The sequence below is a fragment of the Schistocerca americana genome, chromosome 5 (genome assembly GCF_021461395.2).
Source record: "Schistocerca americana isolate TAMUIC-IGC-003095 chromosome 5, iqSchAmer2.1, whole genome shotgun sequence".
Lineage (NCBI taxonomy): Eukaryota > Metazoa > Arthropoda > Insecta > Orthoptera > Acrididae > Schistocerca > Schistocerca americana.
Genome location: NC_060123.1, coordinates 359,352,989 through 359,375,048, shown reverse-complemented (window position 1 = coordinate 359,375,048; position 22,060 = coordinate 359,352,989). Strand labels below are relative to the sequence as shown.

General features: G+C 43.5%; 1 protein-coding gene across 1 annotated transcript in view; it reads left to right on the top strand.

The window, feature by feature from the left end:
• LOC124616384 overlaps positions 1–22,060 on the top strand; it is a 323,283-nt gene that overhangs the window by 278,858 nt on the left and 22,365 nt on the right. The gene's annotated exons all lie outside the window — the stretch shown is intronic.

The window sequence follows — 22,060 nt, the reverse complement described above, 5'->3', positions numbered from 1 at the left end:
AGATTCCTGTCCTGTTCGAGCAAACAGTTTTAATCAACCGGGAAGTTTCAAAACAGCACACACATTCCTGCAGAGTGAATGATCTACATTTACATACGCACTCCGCAAGCTACCGTGTGGTGTATGGCAGAAGGTACCACGTATCACTACTAGTTATTTAATTTCCTATTCCACTCGCAAATGAAGCCAGGGAAAAACTACTATCTATAGGCCTCCGAAGGAACTCTGATTTCTCTTATCTCTTGTATTGGTGGCAGCATAACCGTTATGATTCAGCTCCGAACACCGACTCTCTAAACTTTCTAAGAGTGTTCCACGAAAAGAACGTTCTCTTCCTTCTATGGAGTTGACGAAGCATCCCTCTACCAGTTGCCTGTTGATCGAGCGTCAGGTAACAAATTTAGCAGCACGCGCCTACGTTGCTTCGACGTATTCCTTTAATGCGGCCTGGTGAGGATCTCAAACACTCGTGTAGTACTCAAGAATGTTTCTCACAGGTTTCCTATGCGCAGTCTCGTTTGTAGACGAAATGCACTTCTGTAAAACTTTCTCAATATACCGAAGTCGACTCTTAGCCTCCCTATATCCCATTCTTAAGTGCTCCTTCCATTTCATTTAGCTTTGGAACGTTAGGTCTAGAGATTTAATCGACGAGACTGTGTCAAACAGCGCACCACTGAAACAATATTCGAATATCACAGGATTGTTTTTGCTACTTATCTGCTGTAACTCGAATTCTTCTAGATCGTTTTACGACGATACATTCTCGTATTCTACAGCGTCAGCAGTATACGTTCTCAGATTGCTGTTCACCCAGTCCGTCACATCATTTATGAGTATAAAGAACAGGAGTGGTGCCATTATAATTCCCTGCGGCTCTTCTGACGATACCCTTGTCTCTGATGATCACTCGCTGTTCAACGTATTGGCTTCTATTACTTAAGAAGTGTTCGAGCCACCGTCTAAGGAGGATGCATTCTGAATGCAGCTGTTTATCTCCTAATTAATGTATCAGCTTAGTCAATGCTGTCGTTACCAAAGGAAATTATCAGTAATTACCTGCATAATATTCATTGTTAAAATAGTGTGAGATGTGTGTGAAATCTTATGGGACTTAACTGCTAAGGTCATCAGTCCCTAAGCTTACACACTACTTAACCTAAATTATCCTAAGAAGAAACACACACACCCATGCCCAAGGAAGGACTCGAAACTCCGCCGGGATCAGCCGCACAGGCCATAACTGCAGCGCCCCAGACCGCTCGGCTAATCCCGCGCGGCGCTAAAATAGTGGTACTGGTTTACTTTTCTGATAATTAATCTATTACAACAAGCAACACATTCGCCGTAGGTTCATCTGTCACTTGGTTAATTATACTTCTAATAAAGAAAAGGAGTGCGGAAGGGTTTCAGAGTGGAAAGCCCGTTTACTTCCATCGGATTTGCACACACACGCTCGCGGATGGCGTCTGCTGTAAGACATATTTCATGCCATGTATTCATGTGAGTGTCGGTAGAACCTGTAGTCATCTAACTGTCTGCACCGCTGCAGAAACAGTACATCGCTGAGCGGAAACTGAAAGGGATGTCTTGGCAAAGCGTATGAATTTCGTCGTGACACAGCCAATAAGCTTCGCCGATAAAATCAGTCCTCGAGGTCCGCGTAGTAAGCAGGCAAAGGACCCCTCTCGTCTGGAACCTCCTCTTCTGCTTGCTGCTGTGAGGACGTGCTGCTCTGCTCAGTATTAACGTGTTGTCCTGCGATAATGAAATCGACCCCATGAAGCAACTTCGTTCTGGATTATGGCGCTATGGTTGCCGTCTACTTGCTTTCACCGCATTTTAGGGCTACACTTTACATATTTTTTTAGGTTGTGGAACCTTAATGGTCGTACACACGCACCAACCGACCGACCAAAAAGTTGGACGTGTGTAGGCGTTTTGACCGACCAACCGACGAACATTCCATGTCGGTACGTCGGGCAGATAGGATCACACGACTGTTAACCTCCACCCCCAAATTCATCCTGCAAGTTGCGCCGTGTGCAGAGCTGTTATACCAACCGCCCGGCAAAAGTTCGTCTTTCGTCACTGCACGTTGGATTCAATGCTGCGCTACATAGTTTCTGAATAAATGTAAAGGCTGTAGATGTTTGTGGGATCCTTCTTGTAAGGAGTATAGCAACAAAAATGCAAGAAATGAAGCACTTGTTTTATTTCATGACGAATCCATTATGGATTGTGTGGAGCATAGAGTAAAAGATGTGAATTTTACGAATAAAAGTCTGTCGACCTTCTGTAATTCTGTTTCTAGCTTTAAGTATCGGAGCTTTGTTCTACAAGTAATTCAAACTTTGTTAAGACACGTGAGAATCAATGTCCAAGTTTTATTCAGTCATCCGTGCTTTCAAGATGGCTACCTCGTTGCTCTTTTACTCTTCGAGCGTGAACACCAATATTTGAAGATTTACTGTCTCTGTGGTACGTAGATGGTATTTATGGTTCGTTCAGTGTGGTTTGAATGTTAAACAATGGATTTTGTACTCTTTCTGAACAAATGTTTTAAGATTACATATAGTGTGGTAATCTTACGATTTTTCGTTCCTCTGATCTTTACGCAAATTGACTTATCACGTGTTCCATATTTCTCCTTGTGTTGACTTAGTAACTATGTTCTCGAAAATTTTACGTTCACTCATTTAAAGCCAAGAGGAAATAAACTTCCTTCAGCAGTGATGAAGTTATTTTAAATTTTTTCAGTAAATGCAAATGTCGTGTGACTAGGGCCTCCCGTCGGGTAGAACATTCGCCGGGTGCAAGTATTTCGATTTGACGCCACTTCGGCGACTGGCACGTCGATGGGGATGAAATGATGATGATTAGGACAACACAACACCCAGTCCCTCAGCGGAGACAATCCCCGACCCAGCCGGGAATCGAACCCGGGCCCTTAGGATTGACATTCTGTCACGCTGACCACTTTTTTTTATCTCATTTTGTTCTACATTGTTCGTTGAATTTGTTCAGGGTGGACATGTAATGACACCCATTTAGGTTCGTTGATCTGTTCACTCAGTTTTTTGTTACAGAGGGTAGCTAACCCTCTGACTGAACACGCTTAACTACAGAGCTGGCACCACTCAGCTACCGGGGGCGGACATTTTTTCAGTTATGCAAGCAAACGCCGGCCGAAGTGGCCTTGCGGTTCTAGGCGCTGCAGTCTGGAACCGCGAGACCGCTACGGTCGCAGGTTCGAATCCTGCCTCGGGCATGGATGTGTGTGATGTCCTTAGGTTAGTTAGGTTTAACTAGTTCTGAGTTCTAGGGGACTAATGACCTCAGCAGTTGAGTCCCATAGTGCTCAGAGCCATTTGAACCATTTTTGCAAGCAAACTCGTATTGCTGCACCACTTCAAGAGACATGCTTGCGAAGTCGGAGACTTCTAGATAAAACTCTGCTATCACACTTGTTCAGATATTTTCCATTTACTGTATGTTGTAGGACACAGAGTGCAAACACATATCCATCGCGCGAACTGCACCTATAATGTGTAATTCATGTATAAACATAGTGATTAGCTGTACGAGATGTGTTGTAAGGGTATGGTTTCAGATTTGTCTTGGTTTAGCTCCTATTAAGCTCCCATTTAATTACTCCGTTGCTCTATGAGAAAGTTCTCACCATTGAGAAATTTAGAAACAAAGTTAGATTCCATTTATTCACATATGAGTCAAATTTCATATAAAGGGGTAATATTTCAGGGAGTTAAACACCAAGATTACAGTCTCTTCTAAACTCACAGGTTAAATTATGAAGTACCACAAGCCCGCAAAAACCAATAAAGCGTAGACCACTGAAGGAATTAAATATGTATTTCCATCCTTTCCAGTAAAAACCATAGCAAGGGGGGACTTACGTTTCAGAATTGTGGGTAACACGTTAGTCAGAAACCGCCAAATTTCAGTATGCACCTAGACCGTAAAAGCAAAATATTTAAAAAACGTTGCCCCGGACTGCCAACGAAAAGTCAAATCGTTAGTGGAACGGTGAAGAGACGACGGTTCTTACCTTTGGCGAAGCCATGCAGCAATTCTAAGATAGCACCACAGTTATAAACTTGAAACATACATATTGCAACACAAATTTTAGTGGCCAAGAATACATGACCGCATGTGGAGACGCTACGTAAGACTGGCAGGTGGGAAACTGTCGACGCAGCGGACGGAAGTTCCGCTAGGCGGTGTTTGCAAGTCTGGAAGTACAAACCAAGAATAAAGTAAAACATGTAGTGCTTAGGCAATGAAAATGGATTTAAAATAGGTGCAGAAGCAAAACAGATAGATGTAAAAACGGTTAAAGAAGAGTAAAATATCCTTTAAGCGTGGCACTGTTGACCGTGAACTAGTCAACTTACAGTCCGCTGCAAGTAATAATGGGTATTATCCGAACATTATTAATTTGTTGTGCAAACAAAAAGAAGACAAAAGTAGTAGTTTAATAGAAGATAATTTTAGTAATTCCAAGAGCAAAATTTCTTGTCCTACCGTTCTTAGGTAGCATTTCCTTTCTGCTCGCTAGGCTGCTTAGGACCTAGAGTGTTAAAGTAGCTTACACTACTCGTGACACGATCTAGAATCACTTTATACATAATGAGCATCCATGTAAATATAAATTCTTTCATTCTGGCGTTTTTAAATTAACATTCCATCAATGTCCTTCATGGGCAGAGTGGCCGTAGGTTCAGAACGAGATTTCAAGAGCTTATGATTGCTAAAAAAGTTTCAATTAAAAATAATTCCTCGTTCACCGGGGTTCTAAAGGCTAGCGTACTCACAGAACCTGTATTAGAATCGCTCCAAATATTGTATCGTGCACAAAAAAGGACTTTGCTTGAGGAATTGGAGATTACCAAGAATTAGATGTTTTGTAATTCAACGATGACAACTTTTAAAAAGCTGTAACTGAGCGCTGACATAACTTTCCCCATTAAGGCTTTAACTTACTTTTATCTCTTATATTTTACATTTGAGTTACGAACTTTTTTCTATAATTTATATGTGTTCTCTGTAGGCGCTCTAAGGTTCATGTATGTCTCAAGCACGTTTCGTCTTTAGTCTGGATGCCAACAGATTGCGTCATTTGTTAACATTTTACTCCTTTTGTTGAGGGTCGTCATTTAGTGACACTAGATATTGAGCGTCAGTGACAGAGGGGAACAAAGGTCATTACTTCGTCAGAGAAACGACACGTGATGGAACGGCTTCTTTCGTTGGCTCAGAAGGTGAGGTGTGAGAGAGACATTGGTGGTTCCACTAACAGTCATTTATTGAGACATAAGACCCTTTAAACAAACAGACGGATACTATGTGTTTTAACTCGTTCAATCCCTCGCGGCGGCGGAGTCGTAGCGTGCAGATTCCGGTGACAGCTGATGCGGTGACGGCTCGTGTTACAATTGCACGCCGGCGGCTATTCTTCCATTCAGTACCGTACCTGTGACTCACTGCAGCGGCGGCACAGTCTTCTCCTTGTGAATTCGCCCCATGGGTTATTAACAAGCGGTTACTGTGTGGCGCGGTGTGCTCTGTCCCGGAATCGAACCAGAGCCCTCAGGTTCGGCGTCTTCTGGCGGAGCTCACGAACCTCTAGCTTCACAGGTGATCCATTTGGTGAGGCCGCAGTCCCTTCGTACTCACCAGCCCCAGCCACCTGGGTAAGGACCACACTAACTTCTTTCTGGTAACATCTGGGATGGCATCTTCTGCGCTGACCTATTGGCGTGGCACCGACATCGTCTTCTGTCGAGCAGTGTAGTGGCTACGTCGCTGTGGCGAAGTATGACGTCCGCTGACTAACCATCGGTCCGTCCGTGCAGGCAATGTTTCTTCGTGACTTCTTTCTCCCCTCAAAAAACCTTCTCCAAGGATCGCCTCACACCTGTTTGGCCGAGGTACGTATTAAGTGTTTTTTTGACAATGTCGCGAAGTTCATAGGGCGGAGATTGATTCTTTGGTCGTTGATCTATGCTTCTCACGTTGGGCAGAAAGGTGACCAATGACGACACATATACCGGCTTTCCATTCTTTTACGTCTATACTGGCGTGGTCAAGCATTGTCCTTTCGTCCTCCTCCGCATCGCAGATACGTCGCGCACGTGAGTTCAGTATGCTGACAGTTTCTGGAATATTGACCGCTGATGTGCGAACTGCGCTGGTCATTGTTCCCCTTGGAAGCACTGCCCGTCTGCTCGGTCTTTGATCTATGGAAGTGCTGACTGCTGGTGAGCAAACTCTGCTGGTCATCGGCCAACCCCCGTTGGACAGAAACGTGACCAATGTCGACGCACGTGCCGACTTCCTTGTTCGACTGCTGCCGCTTCTGAATATTGTGGCTTAATGTGTCGAAGTCTCTAAAATGTTCACTTAAGGGGCTCCGGAACGCCCTATACTTGCAATGTTAAAATAACGCTTATAAATTACATCTTTCCTCACAAAGTATTTGAGGTAGGAAGTTGAACTTTTTACAGATTATTTATTGGAATATGGGCTACAACTTAACACAGGGATTTTAAAAAATTTTAGTTCAGTTATTAAAGATGATTTTTTTTCAATTGTAATGAAAATTCACAACATTTTATTGCAATTTTTTTTATATATTCAAAAATATACAGTTTTTTTGGAAAAAGGCTGTGTTAAATTATGCAGAAGGTACATCTACATCTACATCTACATCTATACTCCGCGAGCCACCTTACGGTGTGTGGCGGAGGGTACTTATTGTACCACTATCTGATCCCCCCTTCCCTGTTCCATTCACGAATTGTGCGTGGGAAGAACGACTGCTTGTAAGTCTCCGTATTTGCTCTAATTTCTCGGATTTTTTCGTTGTGATCATTACGCGAGATATATGTGGGCGGTAGTAATATGTTGCTCATCTCTTCCCGGAATGTGCTCTCTCGTAATTTCGATAATAAACCTCTCCGTATTGCGTAACGCCTTTCTTGAAGTGTCCGCCACTGGAGCTTGTTCAGCATCTCCGTAACGCTCTCGCGCTGACTAAATGTCCCCATGACGAATCGCGCTGCTTTTCGCTGGATCATGTCTATCTCTTCTATTAATCCAACCTGGTAAGGGTCCCATACTGATGAGCAATACTCAAGAATCGGACGAACAAGCGTTTTGTAAGCTACTTCTTTCGTCGATGAGTCACATTTTCTTAGAATTCTTCCTATGAATCTCAACCTGGCGCCTGCTTTTCCCACTATTTGTTTTATGTGATCATTCCACTTCAGATCGCTCCGGATAGCAACTCCTAAGTATTTTACGGTCGTTACCGCTTCCAATGATTTACCACCTATGGCATAATCGTACTGGAATGGATTTCTGCCCCTATGTATGCGCATTATATTACATTTATCTACGTTTAGGGAAAGCTGCCAGCTGTCGCACCATGCATTAATCCTCTGCAGGTCCTCCTGGAGTACGTACGAGTCTTCTGATGTTGCTACTTTCTTGTAGACAACCGTGTCATCTGCAAATAGCCTCACGAAGCTACCGATGTTGTCAACTAAGTCATTTATGTATATTGTAAACAATAAAGGTCCTATCACGCTTCCCTGCGGTACTCCCGAAATTACCTCTACATCTGCAGATTTTGAACCGTTAAGAATGACATGTTGTGTTCTTTCTTCTAGGAAATCCTGAATCCAATCACAAACCTGGTCCGATATTCCGTAAGCTCGTATTTTTTTCACTAAACGTAAGTGCGGAACCGTATCAAATGCCTTCCTGAAGTCCAGGAATACGGCATCAATCTGCTCGCCAGTGTCTACGGCACTGTGAATTTCTTGGGCAAATAGGGCGAGCTGAGTTTCACATGATCTCTGTTTGCGGAATCCATGTTGGTTATGATGAAGGAGATTTGTATTATCTAAGAACGTCATAATACGAGAACACAAAACATGTTCCATTATTCTACAACAGATTGACGTAAGCGAAATAGGCCTATAATTATTCGCATCTGATTTATGACCCTTCTTGAAAATGGGAACGACCTGCGCTTTCTTCCAGTCGCTAGGTACTTTACGTTCTTCCAGCGATCTACGATAAATTGCTGATAGAAAGGGGGCAAGTTCTTTAGCATAATCACTGTAGAATCTTAAGGGTATCTCGTCTGGTCCGGATGCTTTTCCGCTACTAAGTGATAGCAGTTGTTTTTCAATTCCGATATCGTTTATTTCAATATTTTCCGTTTTGGCGTCCATGCGACGGCTGAAGTCAGGGACCGTGTTACGATTTTCCGCAGTGAAACAGTTTCGGAACACTAAATTCAGTATTTCTGCCTTTCTTCGGTCGTCCTCTGTTTCGGTGCCATCGTGGTCAACGAGTGACTGAATAGGGGATTTAGATCCGCTTACCGATTTTACATATGACCAAAACTTTTTAGGGTTCTTGTTTAGATTGTTTGCCAATGTTTTATGTTCGAATTCGTTGAATGCTTCTCTCATTGCTCTCTTTACGCTCTTTTTCGCTTCGTTCAGCTTTTCCTTATCAGCTATGATTCGACTACTCTTAAACCTATGATGAAGCTTTCTTTGTTTCCGTAGTACCTTTCGTACATGATTGTTATACCACGGTGGATCTTTCCCCTCGCTTTGGACCTTAGTCGGTACGAACTTATCTAAGGCGTACTGGACGATGTTTCTGAATTTTTTCCATTTTTGTTCCACATCCTCTTCTTCAGAAATGAACGTTTGATGGTGGTCACTCAGATATTCTGCGATTTGTGCCCTATCACTCTTGTTAAGCAAATATATTTTCCTTCCTTTCTTGGCATTTCTTATTACACTTGTAGTCATGGATGTAACCACTGACTTATGATCACTGATACCCTCTTCTACATTCACGGAGTCGAAAAGTTCCGGTCTATTTGTTGCTATGAGGTCTAAAACGTTAGCTTCACGAGTTGGTTCTCTAACTATCTGCTCGAAGTAATTCTCGGACAAGGCAGTCAGGATAATGTCACAAGAGTCTCTGTCCCTGGCTCCAGTTCTGATTGTGTGACTATCCCATTCTATACCTGGTAGATTGAAGTCTCCCCCTATTACAATAGTATGATCACGAAACTTCTTCACGACGTTCTGCAGGTTCTCTCTGAGGCGCTCAACTACTACGGTTGCTGATGCAGGTGGTCTATAGAAGCATCCGACTATCATATCTGACCCACCTTTGATACTTAACTTAACCCAGATTATTTCACATTCGCTAATAACTTCACTGGATATTATTGAATTCTTTACTGCTATAAATACTCCTCCACCATTGGCGTTTATCCTATCCTTGCGGTATACATTCCATTCTGTGTCTAGGATTTCGTTACTGTTCACTTCCGGTTTTAACCAACTTTCCGTTCCTAATACTATATGCGCACTATTTCCTTCAATAAGAGATACTAATTCAGGAACCTTGCCCTGGATACTCCTGCAGTTTACCAATATTACGTTAACTTTTCCTGTTTTTGGTCTCTGAGGACGGACGTTCTTTATCAACGATGATAATGTCCTCTCTGGTAAGCCGTCAGGTATTTTATCGTTTCGCCCAAGTGGGGGTCCCTCTAACCTAAAAAACCCCCGTGTGCACGCCACACGTACGCTGCTACCCTAGTAGCTGCTTCCGGTGTGTAGTGCACGCCTGACCTGTCTAGGGGGGCCCTACAGTTCTCCACCCAATAACGGAGGTCGATGAATTTGCAACCATTATAGTCGCAGAGTCGTCTGAGCCTCTGGTTTAGACCCTCCACACGGCTCCAAACCAGAGGACCGCGATCGACTCTGGGCACTATGCTGCAGATATTAAGCTCAGCTTGCACTCCGCGTGCGATGCTGGTTGTCTTCACCAAATCAGCCAGCCGCCGGAAGGAACCAAGGATGGCCTCAGAACCCAAGCGGCAGGCGTCATTCGTTCCGACATGTGCTACTATCTGCAGCCGGTCACACCCAGTGCGTTCAATAGCTGCCGGAAGGGCCTCCTCCACATTACGGACGAGACCCCCCGGCAAGCACACCGAGTGTACACTGGCATTCTTCCCCGACCTACCCGCTATTTTCCTGAGGGGCTCCATAAGCCGCCTAACGTTGGAGCTCCCTATAACTAATAGGCCCGCCCTCTGTGACTGTCGGGACCTTGCCGGAGAATCGGCCACTGGCCCAACAGGCGAGGCATCCTGTGGTGGCTCGGAAACGATGTCATCACCACTAGGAAGCACCCCGTACCTGTTGGAAAGGGGTAAGGCAGCTGCCACGCGGCCAGATCCCACCTTTGCCTTTCGGGCAGGCACGCGCGAGCCCACCACTGTCCGCCATTCACCCTGGAGTGATGGCTGACCGGTAAGATGCTCACTGCCGGAAGACGCAGCGACATCAGGGGTTCCATGTGATTCCAAGGCCACCGAAGTAGGCATAGGTCTCACCACAGTTGCCCCAACGCCACTACGAGCCGACGCCTGCGCCTCGAGCTCGATGAGCCTAACAGACAAAGCCTCCACCTGCCCCCGAAGAGTGGCCAATTCTCCTTGCGTCCGCTCACAACAACCACAGTCCCTACACATGACTATGTTTACCCTACTCTATACGGTGACAAATTCCCAAGATAATCTTCTGATGAGCTACTCTGATAATCAAGAAACACTCACTGAAATACGAGACGCGAAAACTACGCTAGGTTTTCCCAGAAAAACTATTTAAAAGCTAAGCGCAGCAAATAAGTACAAAAACGCTTTATACAAACAGTACTCGCTGCTGCTGGTGCTCTCGCTCTGGCTGTCACAAGACAACTGCTGATTCAAGTGACTAGTGGCTAACGGCCGCGAAACAAACAAAAGACGGTTTTAGGGCGCTTTCTGTTCTAAACGATCAAGAAAACACTAAGAAATCTAACACGAAAACTACGTAAAGTTTTATCAAGAACTGTTAGTTACTATGCAGAGCAGATAAACACAAATAGAATCCCTTCCTTAGTGGAAGGTCGTAAACAAAATGCAAAATAAACGCTTTATACAAACAGTACTCGCTGCTGCTGGTGCTCTCGCTCTGGCTGTCACAAGACTGTGCAACATTTACTGAAAGTTTGAAACAAATATGTTTGGAAGATCCTTAGAAAACATGTAATTAGTATGAGAAAATAAAAGTTTTGGGAATCGAGCGACAAAGATTGGATTAACTTTTTAGTGCATTCCAGGTCCATAGGATGGATTATCTTCATCCTCTGCAAACTCCTCCTCCAGCTTCCTCTTGTTCCTCTTCCTGTTTACTCTTGCTTGTATTTCTAGACTCTTTACAGCCCTGTCTGCAGCCCGAAGGCGTTCCTTGTCTAAAGCAAGCATCGCTCGTTGTTGTGTTCGTAGATTTTCCTACCATTTTCTTCAGTTGCAGTTACTGCAACACTGTTCCAAAAGGTGGTCATGTATGAACACTTATCACATTTCAGTTCTATTTCACTAGCAAGTCCTGCGTGCTTTATTATGGAAAGTTCCAGACCAACTTCACTACAATGAATACATCTTACACAGTTTGAAAAAATTCCTTTGAGAACCGACATATCAAATATTTCATTCACATCCGATTCGCCCATAAAACATTCATAGTTTTCACTCATTGAACCAAGCTTCTTCTGTGAAGTATTTTCTTTCCCACTTTGACTGCTATGGGCAGGTGTACTCGAGAGGTTAGGTTCACTCACTTGGTTATCGTCTTTATTGTTTACAGTAATAACACATACCTTTGGCTTTCCAACATTTCTCCTTTTCTTAAAAGCCTTCAGAGGATTTCTAATAACTTTACTTTTACTCATTATTATACTTCAACAAAACAGAGACTCAAGAAACAGAATTAATTACGAATATTTTCGAGATAACGACAGAGTAAATAAACATGAAACAATCGACAATCACACCAGCGATATATATTGAACCACCACAGGTTAGCCACAACACATACTTTATCTCACATCACTAAAATGTACCTGATGAACACGGACGTTAATAATAACACCATTTGACAGCAGTTCAACAGCGCCACAGTGGGTCATGCCCATGTAGAACACATTTCAAAAAAAATTTAAAAATAGTTGTAGTCTTCGGAATTGAATAAATTATATATCTATTAAAAGGTAATAGTGTGCAGATTCAGAAAACGCAAAAAAGTAAAAATTGAACTTTTCATGATTTTGAGCCTTTCCGGAGCCCCTTAACTTACAATAAGCCTTTACGTATTTTTCTTCTTTCGACAACCATAGATAAGTCGTAATTATTATACACCCTACGCTACTTTAATTGTTTTTATAACTATTGCACTTATATCACCTATTTTAGACCTATTTCTCATTTACATTTACTTTGTTTACTACTATATCTTTTACTTTATTACTATTTATTGTACTGCTAAACATGTAAACTTCGCCTAGCAGAATTTCTATCCGCTGTGTCGGCAGCTTCCTGCCTGCCAGTCTTACGTAACGTGTGTAAACGAAGTCGTGTATTCACGGCCAATACAATTTGTATTCCAATATTAATGTTTCAAGATGAGATGTTTGGGGCTATGTGAGCATAGCTGCATGACTTCGCTGAATGTAAGACTCGTTATCTCTGTAAACCAGATAATAGGTTCAGGATAGGAATGGATCACATCAACACGTGGAAGGGAGACCCATCAGATAGTGCGTCGTTTCCACCAAATCAACATTATTTAAGAAAAACATACTGATTAATTAAATTCCAGACTAATAACAATCATGGAAACCATCAGAATTATAGTGACATATAAGGTGACAAACTACTGAAATTCATCAGTCTAAGAAAAAGAAAACAGTATTCACCGAACACAAAGCATCTGTGTTTATAATAGTAAGAATGAAATTCGAATCATAATTTACAAAATTCATGGGTTAATCCCGCCGAACTCCACAGCCTACAACCCTGGCGGCAGTCGCTACACCCAGATATAGCTGCAAGGAACAAGACAACTACCCAACTTTTGCTAGGTATGACAGATGACGCGGCAAAGCGCTCCCGCGGCAATGATATCCCCGGCGTTGGGCAGGATGCCGCCAACGTAGCGGCCCGGAAGTCACGGCTGCAAGCGCCAAGGTAGACTCGCGTGTTTTGCAGTCAAGTGTCAACATAAACCACACGCAAGGCAACAGTCTCAAACAATAACAGAATATACACTCACAAATGATGAGATTCGCTTTAGCAAGGTAAATACAGCTCCTAACCTTAGATAAAACAAATAATTAAAGCCAAACTTAAATTATATACACTCCTGGAAATGGAAAAAAGAACACATTGACACCGGTGTGTCAGACCCACCATACTTGCTCCGGACACTGCGAGAGGGCTGTACAAGCAATGATCACACGCACGGCACAGCGGACACACCAGGAACCGCGGTGTTGGCCGTCGAATGGCGCTAGCTGCGCAGCATTTGTGCACCGCCGCCGTCAGTGTCAGCCAGTTTGCCGTGGCATACGGAGCTCCATCGCAGTCTTTAACACTGGTAGCATGCCGCGACAGCGTGGACGTGAACCGTATGTGCAGTTGACGGACTTTGAGCGAGGGCATGCGGGAGGCCGGGTGGACGTACCGCCGAATTGCTCAACACGTGGGGCGTGAGGTCTCCACAGTACATCGATGTTGTCGCCAGTGGTCGGCGGAAGGTGCACGTGCCCGTCGACCTGGGACTGGACCGCAGCGACGCACGGATGCACGCCAAGACCGTAGGATCCTACGCAGTGCCGTAGGGGACCGCACCGCCACTTCCCAGCAAATTAGGGACACTGTTGCTCCTGGGGTATCGGCGAGGACCATTCGCAACCGTCTCCATGAAGCTGGGCTACGGTCCCGCACACCGTTAGGCCGTCTTCCGCTCACGCCCCAACATCGTGCAGCCCGCCTCCAGTGGTGTCGCGACAGGCGTGAATGGAGGGACGAATGGAGACGTGTCGTCTTCAGCGATGAGGTCGCTTCTGCCTTGGTGCCGATGATGGTCGTATGCGTGTTTGGCGCCGTGCAGGTGAGCGCCACAATCAGGACTGCATACGACCGAGGCACACAGGGCCAACACCCGGCATCATGGTGTGGGGAGCGATCTCCTACACTGGCCGTACACCACTGGTGATCGTCGAGGGGACACTGAATAGTGCACGGTACATCCAAACCGTCATCGAACCCATCGTTCTACCATTCCTAGACCGGCAAGGGAACTTGCTGTTCCAACAGGACAATGCACGTCCGCATGTATCCCGTGCCACTCAACGTGCTCTAGAAGGTGTAAGTCAACTACCCTGGCCAGCAAGATCTCCGGATCTGTCCCCCATTGAGCATGTTTGGGACTGGATGAAGCGTCGTCTCACGCGGTCTGCACGTCCAGCACGAACGCTGGTCCAACTGAGGCGCCAGGTGGAAATGGCATGGCAAGCCGTTCCACAGGACTACATCCAGCATCTCTACGATCGTCTCCATGGGAGAATAGCAGCCTGCATTGCTGCGAAAGGTGGATGTACACTGTACTAGTGCCGACATTGTGCATGCTCTGTTGCCTGTGTCTATGTGCCTGTGGTTCTGTCAGTGTGATCATGTGATGTATCTGACCCCAGGAATGTGTCAATAAAGTTTCCCCTTCCTGGGACAATGAATTCACGGTGTTCTTATTTCAATTTCCAGGAGTATATATATATATATATATATATATATATATATATATATATATATATATATATATATGAGATAAGCGAGTACATGTAACTGACAAGCTGCAAGTACCAAAAGAGCAGTTGCAGTTAAACCCTCAAGCAAAGCAGAAAATTTCTTTCAGTAGCAGCCATATGTAATTCAATTATGACTAAAACACATCAACGTAGGTCAGAATAAATGCAATTTACTAAATCACAATTAGATTTCAGATTCATTCCCAGTACCTGGTACAGTACCATGACATTGCCACCGGGTACAGTGCCACTCACCGGTGTTACCACTTCAATTCATAACATCGTACCCCAAGCGGGTGCACACAAGCGGTTTATCAATTAACAGAATTATGTGGCTTCAAAGAAGGCTCACTAATAACCATTGGCCACGCTCAAGCCAAGACACACTGCGTATCAAACAAATACATATTATTCACTGAACACGACACAGTAATAATGCGCCAATTTTCCTTTAAACAATAAAAGGACAGGGCCAGAGTGTACATAGGCAGTACGTTACGGTGCAGTCTCCCCACTGTGTATTATCATTTTAACTCCTCCTCAAATAACAGAAGGAGGCCCCCGTCGCCAGAGCTCCAGAGCACGACCATCGTCACCTTCTTTAGCGGCTGCCCAGCATTCGACAAGTCGCTCGGCGATCCCGTTGGGTACATGTGTTGTCCATCCCAAACTGCCCAACCAAACCTCCCCGCCAGGCATTGCTGCTCCAACCCTCCTCCTTCCGTGACGTGCGGCTCACAACTCACCCGCAGTGCCGAGCCTCCACACCTAGACCAGGAAAACCAAAGATAAGTCACAAAGGAGGTAACTATCGATACTAGTGCCAGAGGTAGTCAGGCCAGCAAACCGACCGCCACGGTTCAATCCCCTCTCGGTTCCAGTACGAGTTTGGCTTTGCGTTGCTAGGGCAACGTCTTCTGAAATGTTTTTCTTATGCGTTCTAGATTCTGCCTATTTATGATTAACGCGTTACCCGCATTCCCTAAACGATAAGCCCCCTTCACTCTGGTTTTATATAGTATTTTTAAAAAGATTACCGCTTTCTCGTGCTGAGTAAGACAGTACCGCTAATCTATTTCTATGTACTTCTCCGATGTAGAAATTCTGAAGATGCTTCAACAAGGTGCAATTCATCAATAAAGCCTCAACTGTCGTAGCAACCGCCGACCGCTCTGGTCGAGTGTTTCTAGGCACTTCAGTCCGGAACCGCGCTGCTGCTACGATCGCAGGTTCGAATCCTGACTCGGGCATGGATGTGTGTGATGTCCTTAGGTTAGTTAGGTTTACGTAGTTCTAAGTTCTAGGGGACTGATGACCTTAGATGTTAAGTCCCATAGTGCTCAGAGCCATTTGTCATAGCAGCCTAGACTGTTTTTCTTACTGAAGAATATCACTAAGGTTGCTGTACCATGGCGAGAGAGTTGGAAGATCCACATAGAGTGAGTATGTTGTCTGTCCTTCCAGTGATTTTTGGGGCGGTGTGGTATCATCCCTAAGGACACGGGGTGAAGAATTTGCTGTGAGCCTAGGCTGGCAGCGCGCCCTGGAAGCCATCACGCGGTAACGACGTTACGCTGCGCCAGCGGTGTCCGCCACGCGAGGAAGGCGGGGCAGCAGGTCGGACTGTTTTAGGACGGCCGGCTCTGGTATTAGGGAAGAGTCTTTCACCACCGATGCGCGTTAAAGGAGAGCGACACGGACGCATCTGCTGTTTGCCAGAAGATGAGAAGAGACATTCCCCTTGAAAAACTTCGAACTCCGATAGTTGGGAACACGAGAAATTTTCTCCGCGTTTATTGCGTGTCACCAACTGAAAACATGTTCATAGTGGGTTGTAGTACAATCCCCTTCTAGAATTTGTCTGTAAGTACCACGAAACTGACCTATTTATTAATTGTGGATTGTTCATGCTTTATATTAACATGATACAAATTTGTAATGTAGTCATCACTAACGTAGAGGGGATGTAATTTTATTAAATTTTCAAAATCTGTCAACATTGATCTAAAAATTATTGGACCTCTAACACAGAATCAAGTTATATTTTGCAACTATTAAAATACCAGGCCACTACATTAACAACCCAGAGATACCTTTGCAACTTTTAAGGTACTCATTTGATGCGGCGTATCACCTTTTATATGCCACGATATGTCGAAAAGGCAACGGCAGCAAATTTTCATACCTGGTTTCAAAAAATTCCAAAACTCTGCTGAAGTGAGAAAACTATGCAACTTTTCACACGAACTTACTGCACAAGTGCCTGTTGAACGATGCATAGTCAGTGGTGTACGAGTATTACGTTCTTGCAAATGTAGGTACTACAGTCAACCTTCAACTACGTAACAATGGATCCCTGAAACTTTTTGTGAGTTTTAACTGTTTTCCCCTTTCTAAAACGTGCCAATATTAATCAAGAAATGTAATGGACGGTATTTCACGTCACAACACTTGGTAGAATTCTCCAAATGCAGAGTCTTTTCGTATAAGACTTTCCTCGAACTGTGACGTCCTGTGGAAAACAGAGTTCGCGTTCATTTATAACCTTATGGGAACCTCTCCAAGTATAGTGGAAGCTATTACAAAAATTCTTGCTATACATACCTTCCATACATCTCCTTTCCCTCCCTGGCGTCCGCTCACCACTTCTAGTGGCCTTTTCCCACGCTGGTTATTGGTTAGAACCTGTGGTCATGTTTGTAGAAGCTACAGAAGGCTAATTTATGGAGGCCGGAGCAAAGTATTTTACTCTCAATACCACTTGTAAGCCACCTGCTGATTAACAATTCCAAAAAATACGTCGATTTGTATCTGTCGCCTGAGAGCTCTGACTTTCAAATACATTACTTTGTTCTGGGGAGACCGGTCGGCCGTTATTTTGTCGGAGTGATCCACATCTGGATGTTCGATAATGAGCGATCGGTGGGCACACGAGCCAGTCAGGAGTACTGCTAACTGACACTGCTCGCTGCAATAAGAATAATAGTCATTTAAAACGAATCGATCTGTGTGAGTAGGACTTGCGCATTGAGGGTTCAGCAAAAATTTTGTTGTGTGTACAGACAGTTCATCCATTTGATGATCTCGATGTTATCGACATTGATACTGGCAATACATAGGGCCAGGGAGTCCAGGACTTTCTAGAATGTTTCAAGTCTGAATGCGTACAACAAATGACAATAATAGAAATATTTTTTCGTATGATATAATTAGAAAATAACAATTTTCTGATTTTTTCTTTGGGAAGAACCCTATGGTCTCTAATGAGTGAGTTTGCAAGTATCAGAATATGGCATAAATGGCCTAGCTTTGGTTCCATTGTCTCAGAAGTTTCAACTTTCTACATCACCAACGGACCGCAGACCTTAATACATGATATAAATTTCAACTAGCTATGTCTACCCGTTCCTGAGGAAAAGGGTCTTGAACATTCGGAGTGAGAGTCAGACAGACAGCAGAGTCATCCCATTTCAGTTCCTTTTTCACCTACCGTACGGAACATTAAATGATTCAGAGTGAACACGGAAACAGAGTCCACAGTCATGCTAAGAACAATAAACATTACAAAATGCCGAATCTACAACAATGGTCCCTGTCGTCTTTGTCGTTCGCTGACCACTTTATTTTTCATCCACGAAACTGATTAGCCGTTATGAATCGTACTGATTCTCACGTCTATACATCTTTTAGGAGCAAATACATAACTAAAACCGCAGAGAGATGTCAAAGGAAAGACATTTTACAATATCTTCCTAAGTATCCGATAAATTCGGGATGTTTGGAAGATCTTTCTTTCAGCTGACATGCACTCTTCCTTTTCTTTTTAAACAGCCAAATATTATAATTATAAAGCAGCAACTGAAGGGCACACGTTCAAAATGTGCTGGTGAACAACTGCTCACATACAACCAAACTGTATATAATCTTTTTGCTTCTGAGTGGAATGGTGCCATAGCAAACCGATATACGTATAGCTAGACAATGATTCGATCAATGGTCTTCACGTCTACGATTCCGGAGCCTTACAAATGTGTCACATGCTGTGAATGTCCACTAATTCGTTCTTTCGGCAAGCGAGGTGGCACAGTGGTAATACGTTGATCTTCAACTCTGGAGAACGACGGTTTAAATCCCCTTCCGGCCATCCAGATTTATGTTTTCCATCGTCTGCTGAAATCAGCTACGACAAATTCTGAGACGTGTCCTATTAGCAGGATACGGCCAATGTCCTTCCCTATCCTTCCTCAGTCCGAATTTGTGTTCCATCTGCAGCGACCTCGTCGTCGACGACATGCACTTCTAAGCATTTTTCATTCTTTCAGAAATAATGTGATTAGTTCACATAATGGTATTTTATATGCCCTCGGAATAATAGACCATCGTTTACAAATATCTGTAGAATCTTGGTCATGGATCATGCTGACATGATTTTGCGCACAATTATTTGATGTTGCCTACCGACAGCAACAAAACATTTTCTATGTAACACAGAAATATGTAAATCTACATCTACGCGACCTCTCTGCAGTTCACACTTAAGTGTCTGGCAGAGGGTTCATCGAACCAGATACAGACTATTTGTCCATCATTCCACTCCGGGACAGGGTGCGGGAAAAACAAACACTTAAAATTTTATGTGCGAGCTTTGATTTCTCTCATTTTATTACGATGATCATTTCTGCCTATGTAGGAGGACGTAAAAAATATTTTTGCCTTCGAAGGAGTAAGTTGGTGATTGAAATTTCGTGAAAAGGTCTCGCTGCTACGAAAAACGCCTTTGTTTCAATGACTGCCACCCCAACTCGCGTATCACATCCGTTACAGCCTCTCCCCTATTTCGCGACAGTAAAAAAACGAACTGCCCTTCTTCGAACTTTTTCGATATCCTCCGTTAATCCTACTTGGTAAGGATCCTTTATCGCGCAGCAGTACTCCTGAAAGGGTCAGACAAGCGTAATGTAGGCAGTCTCTTAGCATATCTTTTGTATCTTCGAAGTGTTGTGGCAATAAAATGCAGTCTATCGTTCGTCTTCCTCACAATATTTTCTACGTGATTGTCCCAGTTTGTTCTGTGCCATAAGATCTTAAGCTGATAAGAGAAGCATTGGCTACTCTCATAGGTGATAGAAATATGCCCCGACATTTTTAATCATATGCAGAATGGAAATATATTGCCCCAATAACAAGCTTACAAGGCTGTCTGATTCCAAAAAATCGATGAAGTAAACAAAATTCAAATGGCTCTGAGCACTATGGGTCTTAACATCTGAGGTCATCAGTCCCCTAGAACTTAAAACTACTTAAACCTAAGGACATCACACACATCCATGCCCGAGGCAGGATTCGAACCTGCGACCGTAGCGGTCGCGCGGTTCCAGATTGAAGCGCCTAGAACCTCTCGGCCACAGCGGCCAGCGATGAAGTAAACACAAAGAACACACTTTCATAAGTACAATTCAACAGAGAGGGAAAAAGGACCTCCATTCTTCAAAATAGTTCGTAGACGTGAATGGTTTAGTAAAAGCGACAGGTTGTTGTTGTTGTTGTTGTTGATGTTGTTGTGTGTAAGTCTTCTGCTTACAAACCCTAATTGTGCAATTGTGTGGTCACTCCGATTACGTGCACCTAACTGCCGTATGCAACAAACAGTTAAAAGATCGTTAATACAGGCTTTAAATTCCTATCGGGCGAATTATGATGACATCTCAGTGACAGTGCTACCATATATTTAATATCAGCGTCCAGCGATGCAGAATCATATGTAATCTCGCCTTATTCAGTTCGTGAACTCTAATTAGCACGCAGAGAGATACTAGAATTTGTTAATGTTAATAATCGCCGCCCTTTTCTATAGTTGAGTCTCGATTCAGTAAAGTGACAAGGGAAGAATATCACTATATTTCACAGCAATACAAGGCGGCGCCTCAGCAACATGACACATTTTAGTAAATACGAAACAGCAATACCTGTGTTATTCCGAATACGATGCAAAGTTCCTTTGTACATACATGCATGTCCAAAGGATCTTTGCATCGTATTCAGGATAACATAGGCACTGCAATATCGTATTTAATTTATCCGCCGATACCGGGCAAGCGACTTCCAGGTAATATGCCGCGCCTGTACGGAAATACACATTAAGTACGAATACAAATTGTCGACACATGGTTGACGACGTATGAAAGTTTGGACCTGGACGCGAGTCGTGCACTGATAGCCATATTTTAGGGTGACAGCTCGCGACAAGCGGGAAATCCGGGTTAGGGCCCGGTCGGGCACAAATTTTCACTGTCATCATTGCACTGCACACATGATGGTTGTCCATATTCGCAATTGCAAATACATTTAATGTATCTATGTAAAGGTTGTATGCAGGAGAACATATTCCTGGTAAATAATTTAGCAACACTTGACTTCAGTAACTGCTGAATTAACTTTTAATACTCGACGGATCGCGTCAGTTTTTGTAAAATCAGTGTTCGCGTGGCTGACTCTGTCAACCAGCCATTGTGTTCTTTAGAGGTCGAGAAATACTGATTTATTAAGTTTAGTATTACATAATATTAACTTTATTTTACCTTTTGCATACATAAACATATATTTTGATGTTTGAAATTTATTTCTTTTCAATACGAGCAGGTAGTTGCAAAATCTAATAAAAGTATGCTAGTCTTTTAACAAAAAAATTCTAGGACACACAGTAATCTCACTTCTGTTCGAACTACATTTATTTCGCAGTGCATATTACTTATACAGCACTTATTGTATCATATTCCGGCTGTTTATTAAATGTGTTGTTATTGTTCTTATGTATATTACTCATCCTGTTTCTCCAGGTCATCCACAGTGTTACATGGCCACTTCTCACAGACAATGCAACACAGACATCTTACACTGATAATGAACTGTCGTGACAATATTCTTATTCCGCCACACATAATGCAGCCACTCTTCTTTTTGTTTGGCGGCTCTTCAAGTTGTCGAGGATCTTCCAATTTACGAGGTGCCAAAAAATATTTTTGAGGTCATCTGGAAACGTAACAATATGGGTGGGGTCTTGTACCTAAATGAGCTTTCATAAGTTGTTGAAACAGCTGTTTCAAAAATTTCCTCCTTGGTTTTATTAGATTTTCCGCGTTGGACTGAAAAAATATTTGGGCACTAATCCCAGAGATATTGAGCAAAGCAAACCGTATTGCCATTGTTCATCTATTTACACGAGCCACAGAGTAGTTACTGCACGTCTAGTAATCTGTGTCAACGCTCGCTTTGTGATGTTGTCGTCCATGAGGATGTGTGG